Source organism: Protopterus annectens, chromosome 3.part0, assembly GCF_019279795.1.
Source record: "Protopterus annectens isolate FY-2018-M chromosome 3.part0, PAN1.0, whole genome shotgun sequence".
NCBI lineage: Eukaryota > Metazoa > Chordata > Ceratodontiformes > Protopteridae > Protopterus > Protopterus annectens.
The window spans coordinates 1,006,029,849-1,006,055,217 of record NC_056731.1 but is presented as its reverse complement, the minus strand read 5'-3'; the positions used below and the strand labels follow the sequence as shown (position 1 = coordinate 1,006,055,217).

The following is a 25,369-nucleotide window of genomic DNA, read 5'->3' as shown; positions in this document are numbered from 1 at the left end:
GTGTGTGTGTGCATATATATATATATATATATATATATATATATATATATATATATATATATATATATATAGATATATATATATATATATATATATATATATATATATATATATATATATATATATATATATATATATATGTATATGGATCTACTTTGACCCATTAAAATAACACTTCAGCGAAACTCAGTTTCGCTAGTCCAGTTTCACGAAAGCGCATTTCACCGGAAATGCACTTTTGCAAAACTACATATCATCAAAGCATTAAAAAAGAAAAAAAAACAAAAAAACAAATACACTACAGTAAATTATGCAGGGCAAACCCCCCTGCACCCTCCACATCCCCACTACTAATATTTATTATATGTATATGTATTCATGTGCATGTGGCTCATACACAGAAACACACATATGAACACTCGTACATACACCCACACATACACACACACGCACACACACACACACACACACACACACACACACACACACACACACACACACACATATTTATACATGCAGATATACACACACTCACACATATGCATAAAGGCTTATGATTGGATCTCTAATCATAACAAGCTTCTTATGTGGAAGCAGCATGTAATGCGGAAATCAGTGACCCCGTGAACAATGGCTGTAGACAGTAAAAAATGTATTAAAAGGAAAATGTTTAGTGTTTTTCTTCTGTCACAGAACTTCTTCAGGACTAACAAAATAATCCAGGTCTGGCATTTAACAAGCTAAGGCATTGCTGATGCAGAAAGCCACAAGACAGTCAGGTTATCTAATAAAAGACTTAAAAGCATACCATTCTTTGTAGCATTAAGAACTAACAATATAAATTGTTAGAATATTGGAATAAAAACATACAAAAAACAAGCAATCAATATTGGAAAAATATACACATATAAAATCCAGTTAGAAAACTATTCTTTATTAACTCTGACTAGTTTGATCACCGAAATACTGATAATTGACACGTTATCATTAAGCCATGAAGGACGTGTGGCATTCAATTTAAACTGCAAAAATAACTCCCATAAACCTCCTGTAATCATAATAGGAATTTATTCCAAAGCAAGAAATAGATTTTTTTTAAATCATTGCAATTTATAGAGTGGTGATATGGAAAGTTCTTTGAATCTTGTTTCTTAACGGCCAAGTTCTGTTTGTATATCCTAGCTTTTAATTACCTTTCCATCTTGCCAGCATAAAAACCAGGACAGGAAAGGCACACCATTAAGTACACCACTCCAGAAGTATTACAACTAAATTTATGATTATTAGTTAAAGGTCAAGAGAAGGAAGAGATACAGACATTTATAAATCTGCATTGCTTACAGAAACCACACTTCACCATCCTCTCTTACACATTTCAATATTTAACATCATCCACTATATTTTAATGTTTTTACCCCACTTGTAAATCAAAGTCTGCCTCAAATCCATCTTATCTTAAAAATTATAAAGATTTGTTATAACATTCTTGTTAAGAATTTTCTTAACCAACTTACTATGTGACTCAGATGGGACAACCATAGCACTGGTATAGTCCTTGTTCCTCTCATACCCATTGTGTTGGTAAGGGGCCAGAAAGCAAAATGAGATGTATTTATCATGGCATTGTACTTTCACTTCATATGAAATAGATCTCACCATATCCAGGAATATGGGGTGTTTTTACAGTAAATTGATTTATTCCATAGGCCTCCATCAACTCTGAGGTCATATAACCAAGTATCTATCTGGTTGTATGCTAAATTAATTTCATTTCTTGATATCATTTTGAAAAATTCATCATTGTTCAAATACTAAGACATATTAGCACAATAATCAATGGTGCTCATAACTGCAATAAATCCCCCCTATCTAGGTTCATGATCCTAAATCTACGATCTCTAGATAAATGGGACAATAACAAGTTTTGTTCCCTAATTAAATTATAATATTTATGTGAAAATACATTGTTTAGTTTCCTCAATAACACTCAATAAAAGTACTGCACTTACTTAGTTTAGTCATCCTTAAGTCAGTATTCATAAAAATAATTTTAAAATTTAGCTATATAATATATAATTTCAATTCTATTAATGTCTCTACCCTATTAGATCCAGAAGAAGGAACAAAAGAAAAGCCTCTTTTAGAAATGTCATCCAAATCATTATCAATTTTAACATTACTATAATTGTAAATTTTTCACCCATGTGTGTCAATTATATAAGGCAGTGGATTTAAACGCTGATGAGTTAACTTGGATTCAAAACTAACTTCCCATCCCCTCTTTCAGTTGTAACCTCCTCTTCCAATTATAGCCTCTGACCATGTTCTTTTAATAGTTAGTGGAGATTTTCTCCTGATTTTTGCCCATCTCATATGACTTGTGGTGAATGGCGTGGGGGGGGGGGGTAGTGGATAGGGAAAATCTTGGTCAAACGGTACATCTAAAAAATAAATGTGTTCTCAATGTGCCATTTGTTGAAAATCATCGTTATTGTTAACAGGAACAAAAGCTGAGCATATATGAGACCTATGATTATTTGATGACTCTGATGCCTGAGACTCATTCCTGAAAAAAATAATTCCTTGATTGCCCACCATAAATTTCATTATTACAGATTTTCTTATAAGTGTTCAGCACATGTGGTATCTCTTTAGGTGGAGGATAAACATCATTTCTTTTGTAAGCTAGTTTGTATCTGAAAAATTTTTTTAGTTTTTTCTCTCTGGTACCTTACATTTCAAATCAACATAAAGAACTTCTTATTGCAACTTTCTTTGTATTGAAAGAATACAAGATCAATAACATCATGATGCTGAAAAAGTCTTTTCATGTCCTGCAATTGTCATTTCTAATCAAGTCCTTGAGTTGCAAACCAGTTTTGTTGACTAAGTCCAGTAGTTCTTTCTGAAACAAAGATCCTTAATGATACCACTAGGGTATTTTCAAATCTGCAGTCCATCCAGGGCCATTCCAACACTTATAGACTGTAATAAAAATGCACTATCTAACTGTAGGACCCAGAACTTTAACATAATCCTTTCCAATTGCTCTGACTGTTGGAATAACGAAAGTCTTACTACTTCTTGCAATGCATTCAATTTACATTTTTCAAGAACATGGCCAAAAATAATAGGGTGGCTCAACCAATCCAAAAAACTGTGTTATAGTTGTTGGGAACAACATTATCAAATTGAACACTTTTAGAAGTGTTGGAACATGTTTGGTAACAGTTCTGCTGGCCTGCCATGTTTGTCACATAAGTGGTCTTACCAGAACGTGAAGTGGTGTTCACTAATCATGGTCGTGTAGAACACATACCTTGAACATAAGATTCCTTGTCAGAAAGTAAAGTGGTACTCCCTTCTCGTAGGCATGTGGAACATGTTTCTTGAACATTAGACATTGTACAGTGTAGTGGTGCAGCGGTAGCATTGTCACCTCACAGCAAGAGGTTTTTCAGTTCATTTCTCAACTGGAGTGCCTTCTGTGCAGAGTCTGCATGTCCTCCCTGCATTCATATGGGTTTTCTTCTGGTACTACAGTTTCCTCCCATGATACAAAGACATACAAAGACATGCGTCTGGAACGTTTCTCCCCAGGCCCCTGCTGAAAATTGGCTTCATTCCAAGTCGGACTTTTCCAGTTAACAAATGTTAAATAAATAAATAAAGAAAAAATAGATTCCTTGTCGACAACGGGAATAACACCTATAGAATCACAGACCCTTAAGGCAAAAGATGAAAAACCCTTGTGAAGTGTTTGAGTTAGTTGGATTAACAACCCATTAAATATTGTTAAGTCTCATTGTTGAGGACCACTTTCATTATGGTTACATGAAGTCTGAAAAAACAAATGATTATCCCTATTAAATAATGAAATTTATGGTGGCCACTCAAGGAATTATTGTGTCAGGAATCAGTCTCAGGTATCCAGGTCATTGAATAATGATAGTTCTCAAACAGTATACTGCCTGTAACAACCTTAACTCACAATCTTTGATCCCCATAATATCAGATAGGTAACAGGTTACTGGTGTCAAACAGGCCTTCCCATATGGATATTGAGGAGTAGGAGTTAGGACAGATTTGGTGTCAGAATGTTTTATTCCTTCTGTTGACATTTTAAATTTTTGACTATCAGTTCCATATGAGGAAGTTTGTTTGTATGTCAATCTTACTGTTTTTGACATGTCTCAAGTGGCTAATGATGGTGCCTAGCGACTCTGCTTCTGTTCCGATTTGAGGAGGTACACTTGGGTATGAAATCATATGTTTTCTATTGAAATAAAGTCTGATGTTTTCAATTCATCTTTAAAGATAAATGGTTTATTTAGTCCATCTGTTACTCAAGGACACAGACAAATTGATGAAAGAGGGAAATTAGTTTAGGGAGTTTCTAAGATTTTTCTGGCCCCCTTTCAAATCTTCCAGATACTGTGTCATGCCTATGAAACAAGTAGAGATGGTAAGAGAGGAACAATACTAATCAGAAAACTTTCCGATGATGGGACAGTGTACAACTTCAATAAGGCTGCACTAGTGTGCCTCCTCCCACCCCTTGCCTGAATCTCTTAAAACCTATCCCAACATGTAGCTATATATATTATCCTTTGGCAACAGATTGTGACAGACTTCTGGGGTTAAAGGTAGCTCAAGAGAAATACAGTTGGCTCTGAATAGAAAAACTCACTTTATGGGAGCTCCTCCATCCTCTAAACCAAACAGAACATTTTTCCTCAGCTTAGTCACCTTTACTCACTATAGAAGTCATAGAATTAGTGCCATTTACTCACATGGCAAATCCTTCTATTTCAGAATGTTTCTTCTACCAATGAAAGGCCATCTTGGGGACTAGTTTTCAATGTTTCCATTCTATTTTAGTATGGGGAAGTTCCACTATTAAAGATATTGACCTTTCAGAGTCTGTTACCTCTTATTCCCACAAGCTTTATGGTAACTTGGTATTTCTTGGTTTGGGTCACATGATCAGTTCTTTGCTTTATGCTTTGCATTATCTGCTGCCTCAAGAGTGCTTACAAAGCATCTAGTTACAGTTGAAGCTTAATAGAAGACTGACTGGCATTCATGACTTATTTGGATGACTTACTTATCTTTGCAGAGTATTCTCCCAGATGACACAAGTCCTTAATATGGGTATGAACTCTTCTCACCAAACTAAGATTTAATTATTTATTTATTCATTATTTATTTATTTATTGACATCTTATTACTGGAAAAGACCAATTGGGTAGAAGCCCATTTCAAAGGAAGCCTGTGGAGAAAAGCTCCACAGTTATTGCCAAACATTTTAAGAACAATAGTTATGCAATCATTAAAAATAAGACAAAAACATTTGCAGTTTAAATAATTATAACAAATTAGACATAATATAAAAAGTGATACAAGGTATTTGACAATAATTTAATATTAAGATAAACTTTAATCAGTACATAGAGAAAGGAAAGGTAATTTAGTCTAATATAATTAGGACCTGCAGAATGAGGTGAGAAAAAAACAGGCTTTTGTTATATTTAGAAAGTCAGGGAAGAGAATTAGATGGCAGTAAGGAAGTAAGTGAAGAAGGGAGACTAAGGAAGCATAAGGAATGAAAAGATACCTGTTCACATTTAGGGATATAGTTTATCCTGGATTTGAGCAAGAAGAGAGACAGATTTTAGATAGGAAGTCTTTCAGAGTGTTTTTGAAAGATGGTAGGGAGTGCTTAGACCCGATAGATGCATGTAAGGAGTTACAGGTCTTAACAACCTTGGACAAGTACAGATAATGCCTGGCAGATTTGTAAGGCTTGTAGACAAAAAGGAGTTTTTGGTCACTGGATCACAATGACTGACTGGGAATACAGTTGTGTAGAATGTGTTTTAGTGTTGGACAGACAGATGGATGCTGGATAATTTTGTAGGAGATAAGAAGTTGTCTATATGTTAGATGACGTGGCAGTTCTAACCAATTTAGGCTTTCAGTGCTATACAGTGCTGGGTTCTGAAAGGGGTATGTGCTGCAAATTTAGCAACTTTGTTATAGCATGATATTCCAGATAAACATTTATTAATCCTCCTGTGCCACTTCATATCAGATTGTCTTTCTAGGATGTGTTATACACACTCCATAGCAAACATTTTTGACACTCAGAAAGTGGCATTTTATCTAGAAAGCATCCTGAGCTTCTCATTTCAATCTCAGTATTCAAACAGTGTGTTTTTCAGGATTCTGGGGTTCATGGCATGTATGATTCTCATGACTGCTCTCATTAGATTGTACAGGAGAAAGATTCTTTGATATGTAAAAACACATGGACCCAACATGTGCATCATTTAGATTTTCAGATACTTGTCAAGGGCTTTATATAAATCGAACTGCACTGGTGGATATTACAAATGAAAACAATTATGTGTCCACTACCCCTCTTCTTCTCAACCGCCATATGATTCTGTAACTGCAGATGCCTCAGAATTTATTTAGGGCAGTTCTTGTGAGGGCAGTTTTGCAAGGCCTATGTGATTCTTCAAACAGGACATTACATGTAATTTTGAATGAGATGTGGGCTGTGAGCCATAACTTTTAATCTCTTCAGAATCTCTTGTTCCTGGACCTCTTTTGATAATTACAGACAAAGGGGGCGGGTAGTGAAACATCTTACTATCTCTATAAGCTGAATATAATTGCTTGGGAATTAGGTCCAGAACCCTCTAAGCATATTGCTTTCCATCAGAGGACAGCATAGTGGTAGACAAACTGAGTAAGACCATGGCAGACCCTTACAAATGCAGTTTGAATATTTGGGTCTCCCAGGTAATAATCCAGTTCTGTAGGGGACACATCAAATAGTCATTTATTTATTTATTTATCTAACATTTGTTAACAAGGTTGGTCCAAATGATCCAGAAGCCCATTTGCAGTGGAGATCCAAGGAGAAAAGCTCCAAAGCTGTACAGACTAAGCTAGAATTATAGACATGAAAATGAAAATTTAAGAATACATACAAAACATGAAATACACATGGCCATTTTTTTACAAAAAATGTATGGTGATAATTCGATAGGTAAACAGTGAAGTAAGCAAGAAAAAAACATAGTGTTAGTATACAACATATTATAAGAGAAGATATTAGAGTAGATCTAAGTATATACATATTTTCATGGGTTGTTGTAGTCTTGCTTGTGGAGTTGGAAAAAGAAAAAAGAAAACAGTATGATTAGAGTAGAGAAGAATTGTTTAGAGTTGATAAGTAGAGGAGTCTAATACTTCTGTATAAAATACAGGAGAAAGAGAGTGTGGAAGATTAGGTAGGGTCATTAAGGGGGCGGGACCATATTCTATGAAATAGATCAACCGACTCCTTTTAAGATGCCAGCTTAATAGATTTTTCCATTCTCTTTCAATATGTTTCTTTATGCATTTCCACCCTTTCCACTGATATCCCAAGTAATTCTGGTGACTCCAGATGGACTCTTCAAAAAATATTTGTAATAAGTATCTTTTGGCCAAGTCAATCCTAGTTTTCCCTTTGTTATGGAACTGGCCAAGGGCAATTACCACAAGCTTTCTCATTATCTGGATCCAATCACAAAAGACTTTGATACATCCCAGTCTAAAATATCTTAAATTGTCTGTCTGGACTCTAGTACCTTTTATACACCTCTTTTTGAGGACAGACAGCAGGTACTAAAGGAGCTAAAAAATCCTGATAGTAGAAAATGTTATTTTGGCATGTTGAAGAAATGTTTAGTTGATGCCTATCCAACGGAAGCACAGATGGCTCAATCAGCACCCCACCCCTCAAAAGACAAAAAAAAAAAAAGAAAAAGCACTTCCTTGTAATACGCTAATCGCTACATTGTAATAATCAACTTATTGCAGTCAGATCCACACTCTTCCATTGAAGAGCAAAAAATGCACAATAACCAGGTGGCCAGATACTTGGCAACACGCCTCCCTCCTGCCCCAGCCTTTCTTCAACACATTTGATTTTAAATGAAATAATTTATTTTTTTAAACTGTAGCAATCTTCTTGTTATAAGTGCAAGAAGCAGTTGGTACAGCTTATTATCTTCCTGCATGGAGCGCTATGGCACTCATGTTTTAGTTAACAAAAAAAAAAAAAAAGAGAGCATTGCTTCTTTTAAATGGTAGCAAACTGCTTGCTACAAATATAAGAAGCAGTTGCTACAGTGTAGAGCCTGCCGGCATGGAGTGATACAGCTCTTAGATTTTATTTAAAAAAATTGATTTTTTTTTTTTACTTTTAAAATAGTAAATTCATTGCTACAATGTAGCAAGCAGTTGCTATGTTTTAGACTACGCAGACTGCTACAGATCTTAGGTTTGAGTGCAAATGGAATACTGGCTTTTAAAAGCCAGTATTGCATTAAAGATATATCAAAATTGGTTGATGGCAGCCCCAAACAATTTGCACCTGTGGCAGTTGCCCCCCCCCCCCTCGCTCCAGCCTAACTCCGCTACTGCTACCGAATAACCAGAACCCTATTTGGGATTGTACTACTGGTGCTCAAATACCTGTATGCATTACTTGCCTCTGACTTGTGTACTGTTTTGTCAAGGTATATATTGCAGCCACTTTATTATATCTGCCTATAGATCCTTTTCATTCTTCAAAGTTTTCTTAGTAAAAGTTTCTAATAGGAGTGCTGCACCTGAGGTCACATTGCAAACAAGTTGCTTCCTTCCCTGGATCTTAACTTTCTGCTGGAAAAGTTAACCACATCTCCATCAGAACCTGCAGTTTCTCTTGGTGGGTAAACTCTATCTGGCCTGCTTTTGCATAAGGGTAACAGTAGGAAAAAAACCTTTATTCATGCCCACAGTTGTATCAGAGTTTCTGTGAGTTAGGCCATCTATCTCATACTGTTCTTATCCTACCCCTCAGAAGCATGAAGGAAGGATTTCACGCACTCTGGGCATGAACAGGTGGCTGAGATGCTATCTTTATAGAACATATTCCTTTGGGGGGAAAAAAGAAATTGATTATTTATTTCTTATGTTGGGACAAAGAAATTATAACCCATGTCAAACAGTTAATTTCCAGTTGGTTGTCTTCAGTTGTGCTTTTTGTTATACCCACTATGATAAACCAGTTCCAGGCCATTTTAAGGCACACTCTCCTAGAGTATTGCTTTCTTTGATGATGTATTGGAAAGGGTTTGACACTAGAAGCTTTCTAGAGAAAGCTATGCGGTCCTCTGTATATACCTGTAAATGGAATTGCATACAGGATTCTAATGTCTACGACTACCTTTGCTAGGGCCATTCTACAGGGACTGCAGGATCCATATCCTTCCTCCTCTCAGGTCATATAGGCATTAGTAATCAATCCATATAGCCCAAAGGCTATAGCACCAGTGGGAATGATGAACAGAGTACATTGTGTTAAGTTGCACTTATCCGTAACAGATGATATTTGAATTCTTTACATCTTCAGTAGTCACACCCACCACCCCATAGTAGTGTATAGAGTTATTTTTGGAAATTGGATATTTCTTGTTTTTTTTTTATCTGAATACATACACTATAGCATCATCAACACATTTTTTCCCATTATTTACATGGAGTGTCATGTCAACATTTACCATCTCTCTCTATTCAGTGCCATCCTCCTACATTCTTCAATACTCATACCTCACTGTCACAGGTCTTCTCTCACATTCTCTAGCCACCTCTTTGCTGAATGCTCTAATTTCCTCTTGCTTTCTTGATGTCTGTCCTAAATCTTTTTTACAAGATTGACTTCTGCTTTTCTCCATATGTGCCTGGCCAACTGTAATCTGTTCTCTCTGACCTTTTCTGCAATTGGAGCTACTTTGGCTTCTGCTCCTATGTCCTCATTTCTTTATCTGTCATTCAGTGTGCATCCTGCCATCCATCTCAGGCCTTTATCTCCATCACCTCTGGCTTCCTCAACTGCTCTGCCTTTACTGTCCAAAATTCTGTACTATATAGTAGTACTGGCTGCAGCACTATTTTGTATACCTTACTTTTCAGTTTCTTTGATATTCTGTGATATACTGCCTCTGACACTCTGTGGCAGTTGGCTGCAGCTTTGACTTCCTCATTCAGACTTCCCTTTTCCTAAAGCATCTCGCCCAGCCACTTGAAACTCTTAACCTGTTCCACTATTTTCTCTTCTGTCTCAATTCTCAGTTTCTTCTGATTTTCCCTGTGAGCTACCATTACAACTGTCTTATCTGTATGCAGTTTCATCCTAAGTGCCTTCAGTTTTGCATTCCACTCCCCTATCCTTTGCTGAAGTTCTTGCCTACAGTTTACCTGTAATGCCACATCATCTACATACAGCATCTTTGTTGATCAGCCCCTTTAATCTGTTTGCTAATGATGACTTTCGATAATATAAACAGCAGTGGGCTCAAAGCTGAACCCTGATACAGTTAAACTATCACTAGGAACCTCCTATGTGAGCATACACACTGTTCATAGTTGAGTCATTGGGTCCTTTTACAAAGCCTGCACTAATTCTACCAATGTTTCTGAGATGTCAAACCACTACAGGATTGCCCAAGTCAGCTTTTTTCACAACTTGTCATATGCTTTCTCCAATTCTAGGAATGCCAGGTTAGATTCTTCCCGCACCTATAGCTTTTTCATGACTAACAGTCTCACTGCAAATGCTGAGTCAGTTGTGCTGCACCCTGATCTGAATCAGTACTGCTCATCTTCCATCTTACATTCTACTACTCTGCCTATTTATCAAACATCCTGTCCAGAACTTTCATGCAGTATGATGGGAGTTTGATACCTCTATACTGCCCACAGTTGTGGTTGTCTGTTTTGTTCTAGAACACTGACACTAGTATGCTTATCCTCCAGTCATCAGGGATACACCTTTCTCTCCATACTACTGTGAGTATTTTCAGGAGCTATTTCTCCCCATCTCACACAACATCTTGGTCATATCTGAGCCTGTTGGCTTTCCTGACTTTATTTTCTTTAGTATTGTTTTTGCTTCTTTTAGGGTGGGCTCCTCTTCTTCTTTCATCATAGGGTGTGCTGTGGCAGTACACATTCTGTGGATATTTTCTTCATTCAGAAGCTGCTGGAAGTACTCCTTCCATCACCTTTGGTTGCTGATGGCATCATTTATGAAGAACACCTATCTTCTTTTCTTTCTTTGCCTTGCAACCTGATGTAGTTTCTTTATGCCATCTAATGAGTCACTTTCCAGAAGCTGGTAGAGTGCCTCTGATGCCTTGTTTTTGGTGTTACGACGACTCTCGTATCCTCTTTGTTAGCCAATCAATATCTCTTTCTAATCTGGTCTGTATTTTCTGTCTGCCACTTTTTCCTCCACACTTTCTTTCTTTTTTTGATAACTTTGTGGACTTCTGCATTCCACCCAAACTTTCAATATGTACCTGGCTCAACTTCATTTCTGTTCTGTAGTCCTCACACATGCTGTTTTGAGATGCAGCCATTCTTTTTCAACTCAATCTATTTCCTCCCCGTCTTCTTCTTGAAGTGCTAGAGCTACAGTCAATTTTCAAATCTTCAGCCTTATCTCTGCTGACCATAGAGCCTTCTCTGATCACTGCTTGCAGCTGATTGTAGCAATCAGTTGTTAATGCAGCGAGCTGACTTTACAGTCAGTGATCCACCTGAGTTGCTTGTTGGCCACTCTTGTATGTGATCTTTTGACTGTCTCTCTTGCTGAACCATGTGTTGGTCACTATCAAACCATTTGGCAGACAGAAGTTTAGAATGACTTCTATTTTCCTGTTGACCTGCCCATGTGGACCCAGGTAGTCATCATTTTCTGCTCTGTCTGTCCTGATATGTGCATTCAGATAACCCATTATGAACGCCAATTCATATTGTCCTGCTTTATTTAGTATGCCTTGCAACTGCTGTATGAATGCACTCTTTTCCTTACTCTCGCAACCTCTCTGCTGGGCTTAGGCTGTGATTATGAATACTGCCAAATTATTACATTGTAGTCTGATTGCAATGAGTCTATCACTAATTCTGATTACTCCCCTCACTGTCTTCTTACACCTCTACCTCACCACAATTCCCACCCCATTTCTAGTTTGTATTGTTCCTGTGTAGAAGTCCTTGGACATAAGTGAAGTTTGTTTGACTACCCTTCCATCTTAGATCTTGGATACATTGGATATCCAATTTCCTCCTTATCATAATGTCATCTATTTGCAAGTTCCATCCCGTCAAGCATTTTCCTGTGATCTCAACTCTTGACAAGCACTGTGTTGAATTGAGGAGATTTGTCTTGTGTTTTTAATATTTATTCTTAAATATTTGTAAACATTTCAACTGTGGCTGTTTTGCGTAGAGATAACTTAAGCTCTGGAGCACATTGCATTTATATAGTGATACTGTACAAAGCCACTCCAATAAGCCTTAAAAGTTCTGGTCATACTTACTAACTGGATAATAATAATAATGCATAGTACAATTGGACACCCTTTAGGAAGGGCCTTATTGGTAGCTGATAAATAGGGTTTCTGGTGGCAGTGGATTACTACCTTATAGTCTGGAGAGAAGGGGCACAGCTAGTGAAAATGTGTCAGCCTTCCCAGGAGTTGTATATGAATCATATCTCAAAGTATGTGTATGTGAGTGTGTGTGTGTGTGTGTGTGTGTGTGTGTGTGTGTGTGTGTGTGTGTGTGTGTGTGTGTCTGTGTGAGAGAGCTACTTGGACAGGGACACAAAGCACTGGTTGGACAGAGGGAGTGCTGGGAGGACTTTGGGCGGAACCCTGGATAAGAACTCAACTCTATAGCTGTGCCAGTGGGGAGTCTTATTGGGGATCTGGAGAGAGAGAGAGAGAGAAACCAGCCCCAGACTGACTGTGATCTCTGTGTGCTCTTAACTGAAATTGTACTTTACTCTGTGTGTACTTGTTATGCTTCCCAATGTGGACGCCCCTTACTGGTGCTAGAGGAGATGATTGAGGCTCCTTGATTACTGGGCTAGTGCACAGGAGTCACATATTAATTGGTTGGCAGTGGTGGGATATCCACATCACATGTTAATGGGTTGGCAATTGGCTTGTAGTGTTGTGAATAGTGAATTCCTTTTGTTTGTGTACAGTGATATCTGAAGGTGTTTTTGTATTCTAAATCAGCCATCCAGTGAATATTCAGAGTTCAGATCACAATTGTTGTATTGCTTTTGTTAGAATAGTCATTCAGGGAGAGCAGGCAAGCATGTCAGCAGAGAAGTATGTCAAGCTGACAAGGAGCCAGTTGGCTGAGATGTGCCAGGCTAAGGGACTGGTGCATGGAAACCTGACTAAGGCAGACATGATTGCAGCTTTGGTCACAGCTGTATCAGAAAACAGCAATCAGGAGGGTGATCAGACTGGCCATGGAGATGTACAACACTCAGAGAATAGAAAGCTCAACCTTTCTGCAGAGGACTTAAAAATCCATCTGGAGCTAAAGAGACTTCAGTTGAAGGCCATGTGTTTGGAAATAGAAGCAGCAGAGAAACTGAGACGTCTACAGGCTGAGGAGAATGAGAAACCGCTGTGCCTGGAAGCTGAGGAGAAAGAAAGGCAGAGGCAGCACAAAAATGAGATGTTAACTCTTCACCAGAGTCATGGAGGTAATGGGGGAGGGAGTAACTGGACCCCAGAAGCACAAACGATCAGTAAATTTTGTCATTGGTTTACAGAGGGGGTAATTTTGATAGTTTCATTCATATGTTTGAGAGGGTATGTAAACAGTATGATGCTAACCAAAGGCTCTGGGTATGGTTCCTGAACCCCTTACTCCATGGTAAACCTATAACTGTGTTCTCTAAACTTTCTGAGTGTGAATTGTGTGATTACACATCTGTTAAGAGTTGTCTGTTAGAATTTTTTAAGCTAACACCTGAAACTTATAGTAAATAGTTTCATGAGCATAGATGCAAGGCAGATGAAAATGTTTGTGAATAAGTTGCTGAACTGAGCACTTATTTTCATTGGCGGGTGAATGGATGTTAGGTCACCACTTTTGAAGAGCTGGCAGACGTTTTGGTGAGGGAACAAGCCCTTAGCACTTTGCCTGAGGACATGAGGATTTGGTTAGCTGACAGACAATGTGCTACTTTAGATCAGTTGGGGAAGAAGGGAGACCTATACCTAGCAAGCAGGGTATATTTGCACAGGAAAGGGAACCCCAGTACTGCTCATGTGTCTAGAAGAAATCATGGTGGCTATCCCAGACTGCCACAACAGAATCTGACAGTAGTAGGGGATGCCACTAGTCCAGGTACACATCCAGGACCTAGGGTTAAACATTTTGAATGCAATCAGTGTGGCCATATGACATATAGATGTCCATGGAGACAAGGTGGGGAACAAAAGGTGACAGACCCAGTGGAAAAGACAAAATGCCAACAGTAGGTTGCATTGAGACAACAAGGGTTCCAAACTACCATAAGAGATTATATCCTATCATATGAATGGCAAAGAGGCCATTGCTAAGAGAGACGCAGCCTCTGACATAAGCATTGTGAAGCCTGCACTGGTTATAGAGGAGCACTACTTGCCTGGGCAGTCTACTCCAGTCAGAGCTTTAGGAGGGACCACATTCCAAATACCTGTGGCTAGGGTTCACCTTGACTGGGACGGTGGAAAAGGAAGCCATCAAGTAGATGTGTTTGAGGATATCTCTGCAGATGTCCTGATATGGAATGATTTTGATAAGACAGTACCTTGTATTTGTGCAGTTACATGCAGTCAGGCATGGAGACAAGCATGTGAGCCTGGTAGCCTGGGGGAGACCCAGACAGACCGCATACTTGCAGCCAGGACTGATGAGGTGGTTACTTCAGGAAGGGAGCTACTCTGTAGCAGTGAAACTGAAAGTAAGCTACGGCTGCTTGTGGGTACTGATGTTCCCTCGGACAGAGTGACTGCAAAGGTAGAAGTGAGAAGTAGTACCCAGGTTGACAGTGAGGCACCACTGTCTGAGGATGCCAGACTTCCTGTGGAACGGGAGCTGAGAAGGTTTACAAAGAGAGAGTTGAGACAGGCTCAGCTCTCAGACCCTATATTACAAGGTCTGAGGCAGGTAGCTAGTGAGGCACCTGATTCTTCAGGGAAGGGGGAATCTATATACTTAGAAAAAAGGGTTATTGTATAGAGAGTGGACTCCTGAGGGAGGGCTAGAAGGTGAGAGGACACAGCAGCTGGTAGTGCCTAGATCCTACCATCTGGCACTTCTAGCCATAGCCCATGATATTCCTTTGAATGTCATATGGGCATAAAACATCAACGAGACATATTATGCAGAATTTCTACTGGCCTGGAATTTCCAGAGATGTAACAGGGTTCTGCAGGACCTGTGAGCAGTGCAAAAGTTAGGCAAGGCAGGAGACAAGGTCAAAGCTCCTTTGATGCCCATGCCTGTGATTGAGGAGCCATTTCAGAGGGTAGCTATGGATATTGTGGGGCCTCTGAGTACCCCACGTTCCAAAGGGAAAAAGTATATCCTAGTGGTAGTAGATTATGCTGCAATATACCCTGAGACAGTGGCTTTGTCCTCCTTTAAGGCAGAAAATGTGGCAAATGCTTTGTTAGAGATTTTCAGCAGGATAGGTTTCCCAAAAGAAATACTGACTGACAGAGGTGACAATTTCATGTCAGACCTGCTGGCTTGTCTGTGGAAGTACTGTGGGATGAAGGACATGAAGACCACCCCCTACCATCCCCAGACTAATAGTCTTGTTGAGAGGTTAAACTGTACACTCAAGTCCATGCTACGGGCATTTGCAGACCAGTTTAAGAGGGGTGGGTCAAATATTTGCCCCATCTGTTGTTTGCTTACAGAGAGATTCCCTAGGAATCCACAGGGTTTTCACCCTTAGAGTTGCTGTTTGGCCATAGGGTGAGGAGACCTCTAGATTGAATTTATGATGAGTGGGAATGTGAGTGTGAATCTCACAAGGAGTCTGTTGTGACATATGTCCTAAACCTCAGGACAAGGCTCAGGGAACTCATGGACTTGGCCCAGGAAATCCTGGCAGAAACCCAACAGCAGAAAAAGGTCTGATATAACAGGAATGCTCGAGCTAGAGAATATGCTGTAGGCCAGCAGGTAATGGTTCTCATTCCTGTCAGACACAACAAGTGAAAGCAGCCTGGGAGGGACCCTACAAGGTGGTAAGAAAGGTCAGTGATGTTAACTACATAGTGGAACCGCTAGGCAGGAGCACAAATTGTATCGTGTTAACATGATGAAACCTTACCATGATAGGGAGCCTCTTGTGCTGAGTATTTGCAGTGGACTTTAGGAGGAGTCTGAGGGAGATCTGGTGATTGATCTCCTTAATGAGGCTCGGACTGACACCTCAGTGGAAGGGGTAGCAATGTCCCAGTAGCTATCTCCTACCCAGGTTTGAGAAATCCGAGCAGTGTTACAGGAGTTTGGGGACATGTTCACTGGGAAACCAGGGTGCGCCCACCTGGTGCAGCACCAGGTGAATACAGGACTTCAAACGCCTATTTGGCAGGCCCCTTATAGGGTGCCTGAGATAGTCAAAAAGACTCTGAGGAGAAGATACAGGAGATGTTGGAACTAGGGGTAATTCAAGACTCCAACAGTCCCTGGGCCTCCCCAGTGGTGCTGCTTTGTGCCAAAGAAGGATGCCAGCACCAGGTTCTGTGTGGACTACAGTAAATTAATTAGTCACACAGAGTCAGATGCTTACCCCATGCCTAGGACAGATGGGGTCCTATTGCAGCTAGGTGGGGCTAAGTAACTTACAACCATTGATCTTACCAAGGGTTACAGACAGGTGCCCTTGACTACCAGTGCTAGAGAGATGTCACTGTTTGTGACTCCTTTTGGCTTGTATGAGTTCACAAAGATGCCCTTTGGGATGAAAAATGCCCCAGTGACTTTCCAGAGGCTGCAGATCATATCCTAGCAGGAGCAGGATGGTTTGCCCTTGCTACATAGATGATATTGCCATCTACAGCCATTCCTGACAAGAGCATCTTCAATATGTCAGGGAGGTGCTAGGCAGGCTACAGAGGGCAGTGTTGACCATTAAGCCAAGGAAATGTCAGGTGGATATGGAAGAGGTCTCCTACCTGGGATATAGAGTGGGGAGTGGCAAGATCAGGCCAGAACCTGCCAAAGTGGAAGCAATTTAGGCACGGCCTGCACCTGTTACCAAAAATCAAGTGAGGGCATTTTTGGGAACAGCAGGGTACTACAGAAAGTTCATCCCCAGTTATAGTACCACAGCTTTTCCCCTCACAGACCTGACAAGGAAAAACAGGCCAGATAAGGTAGTGTAAACCCTAGCATGTGAGCAGGCATTCCAGAAATTTAAAGAAGCTTTGGGAGGACCCCCTGTGTTAGCCAGTCCAGATTACAGCAAAGAATTTTTTGTGAAGGTGGATGCTTCAAACCATGGGGTAGGGTTTGTACTTAGCCAGATTTTTTCAGAGGGAGAAGAGCACCCATTGTTTTATCTCAGTAGTAGGCTACACACCAGGGAGGAATGCTATACAGTTGTATAAAATGAATGTCTAGCCATAGTGCGGGCTCTGCAGAAACTTCAGCCTTATCTGTATGGATGAAAATTCACTGTACTTACAGATCACAATCTCCTAACATGGTTACAACAGGCCGCCAGCAAAATGCCAAGTTGCTAAGATGGAGCCTAGGGTTGCAAGCATATGATATGTCAGTGCAACGCCAATGCAGTTGGGCTCTCTAGACAGGGAATGGGGTAATGTATACTCAGACAGACCTGACCCTCCCAATAAATGTTTCTCATGGGTCACTTGAAAAACTCACTTGAGTTCTCCGGTGGGGGGGGGGGGTATGTGAATATATCTGAGGGCTGCCAGCCTAGCTAGATAGGATTTTGTAGATAATTCTATGTCATTGTAAATATGAATATAATCCACAGGCTTGTACTCTTAAAATGCAAAGAAAACTGTGTTAAATGTTGAACTTCAAAATTTAACCACAGTGTACTCTGCTGGAAGAAAGCTGATAAGTCAAGCATTGCATGACTGTTTGATCTCAAGGCCTGGAGACATAATGTCTGGACTGCGGAATTCCTTTTATTGTTTTGAGACCAGAGTTAATTGCTAGATTATATATATATATATATATATATATATATATATATATATATATATATATATATATATATATATATATATATATATATATATATATATATATATAAAATGTCTTTTATTGCTGTAGTTTCCTAGCCAGGTGAAAGATCAAAGAAATGTTAAAACTCTAAGTTTCTGTTAGTCTGGGAAGCAGAAAAGAATGATGTAATCTAAAATGAGTCAGCAGTGATGTATTATTTTTAAGACTTTCTCAGACATAGAGAATCAGAGCATTTTGCATTTGTCTTCAGAACTACTGACCACTCACCAGTACTCTGCCTTTGCTCTATATGTAAGTAGGATCTTAGACTTTAGTGTCTCTCTCAGAAATAGAGAGAAAATAATAAGTTTAGTGTAGCTGTTTTCTATATTTATGTCAGACTATCCTACAGTATTATTTTAATCATTTTCATGTGATCTCTTAACTCTTGACTAGTACTGTTTTGAATTGAGGAGATTTGTCTTGTGTTTTTATTATTTATTATTAAATATTTGTAAACCTTTCAACTGTGACTGTTTTGTGCAGAGATAATTTAAGCTCTAGAGTGCATTGCATGTATATAGTGATACTGTACAAAGCCACTCCAATAAGCCTTAAAAGCACTGTTCCCACTTTCTAATTGGGCAATAATATTGCACAGTAAAATTGGACACCCTTTGGGAAAGGCCTTATTGGTAGCTGATAAATAGGGTTTCTGGTGGCAGTGGATTACTACCTTATAGCCTGGACAGAAGGGGCACAACTAGTGAACCTGTGCCAGCCTTCCCCATGAGTGTCTGTGTGGTTGTATATAAATCATATCAAAGTGTGTGCATGTCAGCTACTTGGGCATGGACATGAAGGACTGGTTGGACAGATGGAGTGGTGGAAGGACTTGGCTTTGAACCTGGCTAAGGACTCCACTCTATAGCTGTGCCAGTGGGGAGTCTTATTGGGTATCTGGAGAGAAAGAGAGTAACCAGCCCCAGACTGACTGTGATCTCTGTGTGCTCTTAAGGGAAATTATACTTAACAGTGTGTGTACTTGTTATCCTTCCCAATGTGGATGGCCCTCACTGGTGCTAGTGGAGAGGATTGAAGCTCCCTGATTACTAGGCCAGTGCACAGGCATCACACAACCCATTTTGCTTAAAGGCTTCTGCAGTAGGGAGGAATTCAAACATCTACTATCCTGGGTAAGTGTGATGCACAACTGTATTTAAAATTCAGTTTTTAAGTTTATAACTTTTATTTTCCCTTGTGTTTAGTAAATAAATTATCTTCAGTCAATGAGGTTGAAAACATCTTACCTACTTTGGGTTTGCTTCTGTTTTAGCTGAAATTTTCATTTTTAATACAGTACCAGTTCTCTTCAAGAACTTTTATACACACCCCACCATATAATTTTTAGTTTTTTTGAAGTTCTTAATGAAGTAGCTTCTGCAGTTCATATTGACAATTACTGAGCAGCTCCAAATAACATATTGGCTTGATTGTAAATCTATATCTATTGATCTATCTATATCTGTATCTATTTATCTATATGTATGTGTGTATAGTTATAGTGTATATAGGCAGCCGCAGTGGTGCAGCAGTTAGCATTGCCACCTCACAGCAAAAGGTTCTCCGGTTTGATCCTCGGCTGGGGTGCCTTCTGTGCAGAGTCTGCATGTCCTCCCTGTGGTCACGTTGGTTTCTTCCAGGTGCTCCGGTTTCCTCCCATAGACATGCTGTAGGTGGATTGGATACTCTAAATTGGCCCTAGGCATGTGTGTGTGTGTGTGTGTGTGTGTGTGTGTGTGTGTGTGTGTGTGTGTGTGTGTGTGTGTGTGTGTGTGTGTGTGTGTGTGTGTGTGTGTGTGCACGTGTGCCTTCTGTGGAAGGGTGGGTGCAGGGCTGGCAACTCTACACCGTAAAACTCCACTGCCAATCATGAGCAAACAGGTGATCCGCTATGGCAACCCCTAACTGGGAAAAGCAGAAAGAAAGAGAGGATATATATATATATATATATATATATATATATATATATATATATATATATATATATATATAAATACATATGTATGTTTGTATATATACGGGTCTATTTAAAATGACTGAATTTCATTTGACCGAGACCATAATACCAAATTTTCAAAATATTGAAAACTCATTTGACTGAATCTAATTATACTGAATTGTAAGCCATAGAGATGATGTGGGTTTCCCTCCTCCTTTGACTTGTTTGTGATAAAAAGGATCACTGTAACCTATAGTGCTGATTGTCAGTATACCGATACTCATGTAGAAAGTAGTGTTGTAGTGTTTCTAAATGTGGTTATGTCTGTTTGCATTTTTATGGGAAGCATCTCAGGTACATGGCAGATGTTATGTGCGTTCCCAACAGTACTGGCAGCATGTAGACTACTGTAAGGTAATTAAAAGTTATATGCCATTTTCCCCACTGTAGTGTGATCCTGGAATTATTATATATAGTTGGGGTGGGGTGGGGAGTATAACCTCCCTCCCCCATCTAGTTTGGTTTTATATTGTCTGGTTTCTGTTAAGAGGGTACGTAAGTAGTTTTTAAGTTCTGGAGTTAGTCATTGGTGTTGTAAGTCTGCATGTGTATGGTTTACAAGTTACTATCTTGAAATTTAGCATTGTGAGGTTTCAGTATTATGAGTTTAAGTCAAGTGAGTTTTCAGTATTCCAAAATGAAAGTCAGTCAAATGAAATTTCAGTCATTTGAAGTAGACCCATATATATGCATATGTATATGCATGTATGTATGTGTATACACACACACACACACACACACACACACACACACACACACACACACACACACGCACACACACACACACACACACACACACACACACACACACACGCACACATATATGTTTGCTTATGAGTGTATACCCACACATATGCAACGCACACACATTTATATCTGTATGTGTATGGCAATTAGTACTGTCTCTTTGAGAAATGCTTTATCACTAAAAAATATTTTTTATCTAACTAATTATATGTATTTGGTTGATAAACAGGTTTATGAAACTGACAGTGTTTTCAGCAAGCAGTCAGGATGTTTATTTGGCAATGGAATATAAAGAAGCAAGAGTTCCAGAAAAGGTAAGAGAAACAAAACTGAGTTAAAAAAGTTAACTTTTGACCAATGCCTTTATGTTTTGTAATGATTTAAGTAATAGTTTTAAACAACTGGGAAAAATATTGGAATGATAGCTAAGTACCAGACCTTAGTAAAGAATAATTGTGATCCACCTGATGAGGAAAAAATGTATTGATAGTATAAACTATTTTTGCATTTTATTTATTTTACTCACTGCATTGCCACTTAGTGCAGTAACATTTTCGGTAATCATTAATTTTGGCAGTAATACCAATATGGGAAAGACCCGTCACTTTCTGACTGACCGCTGGCATTCATAAAAGCAAATAAAAACAGGAAGTTAACGTTCACTAGACTTATTATTGTGTTTCATAACAGACTGTATACACAAACATAATCAGAAAAGCATGCATGACTGGAAAAAAAAAAAACATTTGTTCAGAGTTCTAGTAGAGGTATTACAACCTGTGACTGCTTATTGCATCATCTATGGTAATACTCCTGGATCAGGTAACTGCACTTCCTTTATATGTTTCTTCTGTCATGAAAAAAGTCTGTGTACATTTGCTTAGGAATAAATTAGTATTTTAACAATAATGGAGTCTGTGCATCTGAAGTTAGTAAAGTGACATTGCAAGAGGAAGTGCATTGGTGTGTCCTAATTATAGTATACTGTATTTATCCTTTGTTGGCTAGGCTAGTGTCACTAGGCTAGTGGCCTCTTTTCAGTGGAGATGCAAGGTGTTACTTCTACTACTAGGAAAATTTCAACCAGGGCCTTTTTTACATACACCTAAGCTACCAGCAAGTCATGGAGTACAGCACCCCTTTATCTTGTACTGCACTGTCAGCAATCCAGTCACCTGAAATGGGAATAGAACTCACAGCATTCTGGTCATCCAGCAACAAAGGCAAGTGAGCTCTTATGCCACTGACACTGCTTTTAAGCATGTAGAATCATTTGTCGATGTGCCTGATATAAGTGTATTTTTGTATGCATTGTAGATGAAGGCAAAGCATATGGTAGATAATGGACATTATATTAAAGTTCACCAACAGTATTTTCTTTGCTCTTTCTACCTGTTCTACAGTTTGCATAGTCTAGCAGCATGTTTCTAAGCACAGATTCAGATTATTACAGCTATATCTATGTGTGCATATGTGTACATATGCTGAAGTTTATAAATATATATATATATATATATATATATATATATATATATATAGATATAGATATAGATATATGCATATAGTTTTTTTTTTTTATGGAAAATTGCATAAGAACTAGATATACCCCCCACATTTTTCTTGTAGTGTGGGTAATTCCCATTGTAATGGGGCTTTTTCCCCACACCTTCTTACTTAATAATTACACTAATTCCATTATCACAGAACTGTAGAGAAAAGAAAGTTCCTTGCACACTAAATCACTAGTGCCGTATGAATACAAACTTCCTAGGATGGAGCTATAACATAACAACACATAACACTGAGCATTAGCAAAATGCAAATACTGATCATTACTCTGAGCTGTGTTGCACTTCCTATGATCTAAAGCCACACTAGCTGTGATCTTCTATAGCCTTACACATTTTTTCTGTCAAATGTGATTCACTCATTTATGTGTTGGTTTAATATGATTTACATCAAATGTGTCATTGTTTTTTTTTCCGATGACCTGTGTTTTCAGATTAAATTAAATGCACCCATATATGAGTGTTTGTATACGTATGTACATGTACACTGATGCAGACGTACACACACACACACACACACACACACACACACACACACACACACACACACACACACACACACACACACACACACATGCTACAGGTAGCTGTTTGTACTTTGTTCACTGACTAATTAGCTAGGACTTTTTGTTTAGACTTTTGTAGCTGCTTTCAAAATGATTTCAGTTAAGATGTGTGGAATATTGAAATGTATGGGAAATAGTCTTGCCAGTGTACCCTGTTGAGCAGCATGATACTGACTAGCTCTGCCATTTTTTTATCTCTCTGTAGTTAAGTATTATGTACCTTCAATAGCAGCAGGATAAACATTTGCAGTTTTTACCAGCCTCTGTGGAATGCTTACTGTGACAGTGGCACTAGAAGGGCAGAGCTCTGTGTTGCTTTGAACTTGCTTTATTAGTTGCAGTCTGAAATAGAGGGGCTGTATGTTTATTATCATTATGTATGCTTACCATTGGAGTTCTGTTAAGAGACAAAGGGGATTTTGCTCTGTTTTCAAGTCTAGTTAACTTACTGATTTGCAGTTACAGGAGGTATGCTCAATGACAGCATGCTATGTTAAAAGATATCTCTGCAGTTATCTTGTCCCTGTATCACTGTTCAGCTAGTACACTCTAAGTCTAAACTGTGCATGCACTCTGGAATGTGCTGTGTGTCTTCATCTACGCATGTGGAGATGGCTTTATTATAACCTCTAGCATATTACATTTTCCATAAAATAACATTTTCTAAATAAAACTTGGTAAAATAAGGAATGCATACGTACAGCTGTGAGACATAAGGAAGGCGTGATTTATTGTATTATAAAAATTAGTATGTAGAATTTGTTGTTACAAAAATTGGCTTGGTGATCACATGGATACTTTTTCCTTGTTGTCATTGTTCAGTATAATTTTGTTTTATGTTTTCCAGATTATGTCTAGTGTTTGTGGAGATTGTTTATTCTAGGTCTCATTAAATATCAATGGCCTTGTTAAATATTTATTGACAGTAACCAGTTATACTTACATGAGGTTCTGTTGAAGTCTGGGGATCAGTGTGAACTTAAAGTAAAGCAGCATCAGAAACACATAGATGTCTATGTTTGTTGACTTTAGTTGTCTGCTAAACTGATTAATAGTGTTTCCAAATGTGTGAAATTGTAAACATACTTTTAGTATACAAATACTTTTTTTAACTCTTAGTAGTTGAACAATAAATTTAGTTCCATAAGCATGCATCTCAACTGTCAAAGAAACATCAAACAAGGCTGGAGACGGTACAATGGTTTAATGGAACTCACATCTGGAGTTAACAAACTCTTCACAGGTGCAAGGTATACATAGTAACTTCATTTCTATCTATGCACAACGATTTATAATTTTCTATATAACCTGGTAAATTAGCAACCTTTCTCATGACAGAAAATGTAAAATTTGATGCATTTCCATCATGGTACTTCATAAGTGTTCTGCTACTGAATTTTCCATATTTTTGTTCTTGCACACATTTTCTTTTTATACCACTTGTGAAGAAATGGAAGTGGGTGAAAACATTATTCCCAGTTGAAATAGTTATGAAGTACCTGGAGAGTCTTGTACTTTTTGTCGTGATATTCATAATAGTGGCACTGATGTTTAAGAGACAATGGATGTTCAAAAATTGCTTGCTAGTTATAAATGTAATGCTTATAATTTAACCAAAGAAGGGATCTGCTTTGAAAGTATTAGAAAATGTTTGCAAAGAAGGATGAATTGTCTTTAAGGAAGTAAATAAAGTGGGTAATATTATTGTAATGGATCCACTGTTTTATAAAACTTCTTTCTTCTGACTTTTATCACAATGCTATTTGATTATGACCATATTGCAGGAAAGTTTTCTTGGTACATCCCTAAATATGATAAAAAATGTTTAAATAAGAAGCTACTGAATAACCTCATTAGGAATAGTATCTGGGCTTATAGTACTGGAACAATATTGGAGTAACAGTGTTTGCTGCTATTGAATATTTTTACCACCTGCTTTTTCCTGATCTATAGGTTGTTTATCAGGCTTCTTGGAAGTTGAATGCATTAACTAGCAATAGATAAAAAAGGCAATAGGTAATGCTAAGTTCTTTTGCGCAGAGCCTTTGCCATTTATTACATGTTTCATCCCAGTTGTTGGGAAACTAGCTATTAATAGTTCTGCTTGCTCATCTATTTCTTGACATGTTTACCATTTTTTTGCTTATCCCTTGTCCCTATTTAGCTTATGATTTTCTGTTCTGCTTTTATCTGCTTGCTTATCTCATTCTCTCTCTTTTTAATTATTAGTTTGCATTTTGAGTCTCACCACTTACTTCCCTGCCTCTTCTTTCCTTTCACATTCTCTTCTGCTTTGGGTTTCCTGA

The 25,369-nt window shown here is 38.4% G+C and overlaps 1 long non-coding RNA gene across 1 annotated transcript in view; it reads left to right on the top strand.

Moving 5' to 3' along the window:
• The window catches only part of LOC122796659, a 2,068,910-nt gene that overhangs the window by 899,294 nt on the left and 1,144,247 nt on the right, over window positions 1-25,369 (top strand). The window contains exon 3 of the long non-coding RNA XR_006364003.1: window positions 21,159-21,243. This is a non-coding gene — a long non-coding RNA (uncharacterized LOC122796659). The remainder of the gene's footprint in view (window positions 1-21,158; window positions 21,244-25,369) is intronic.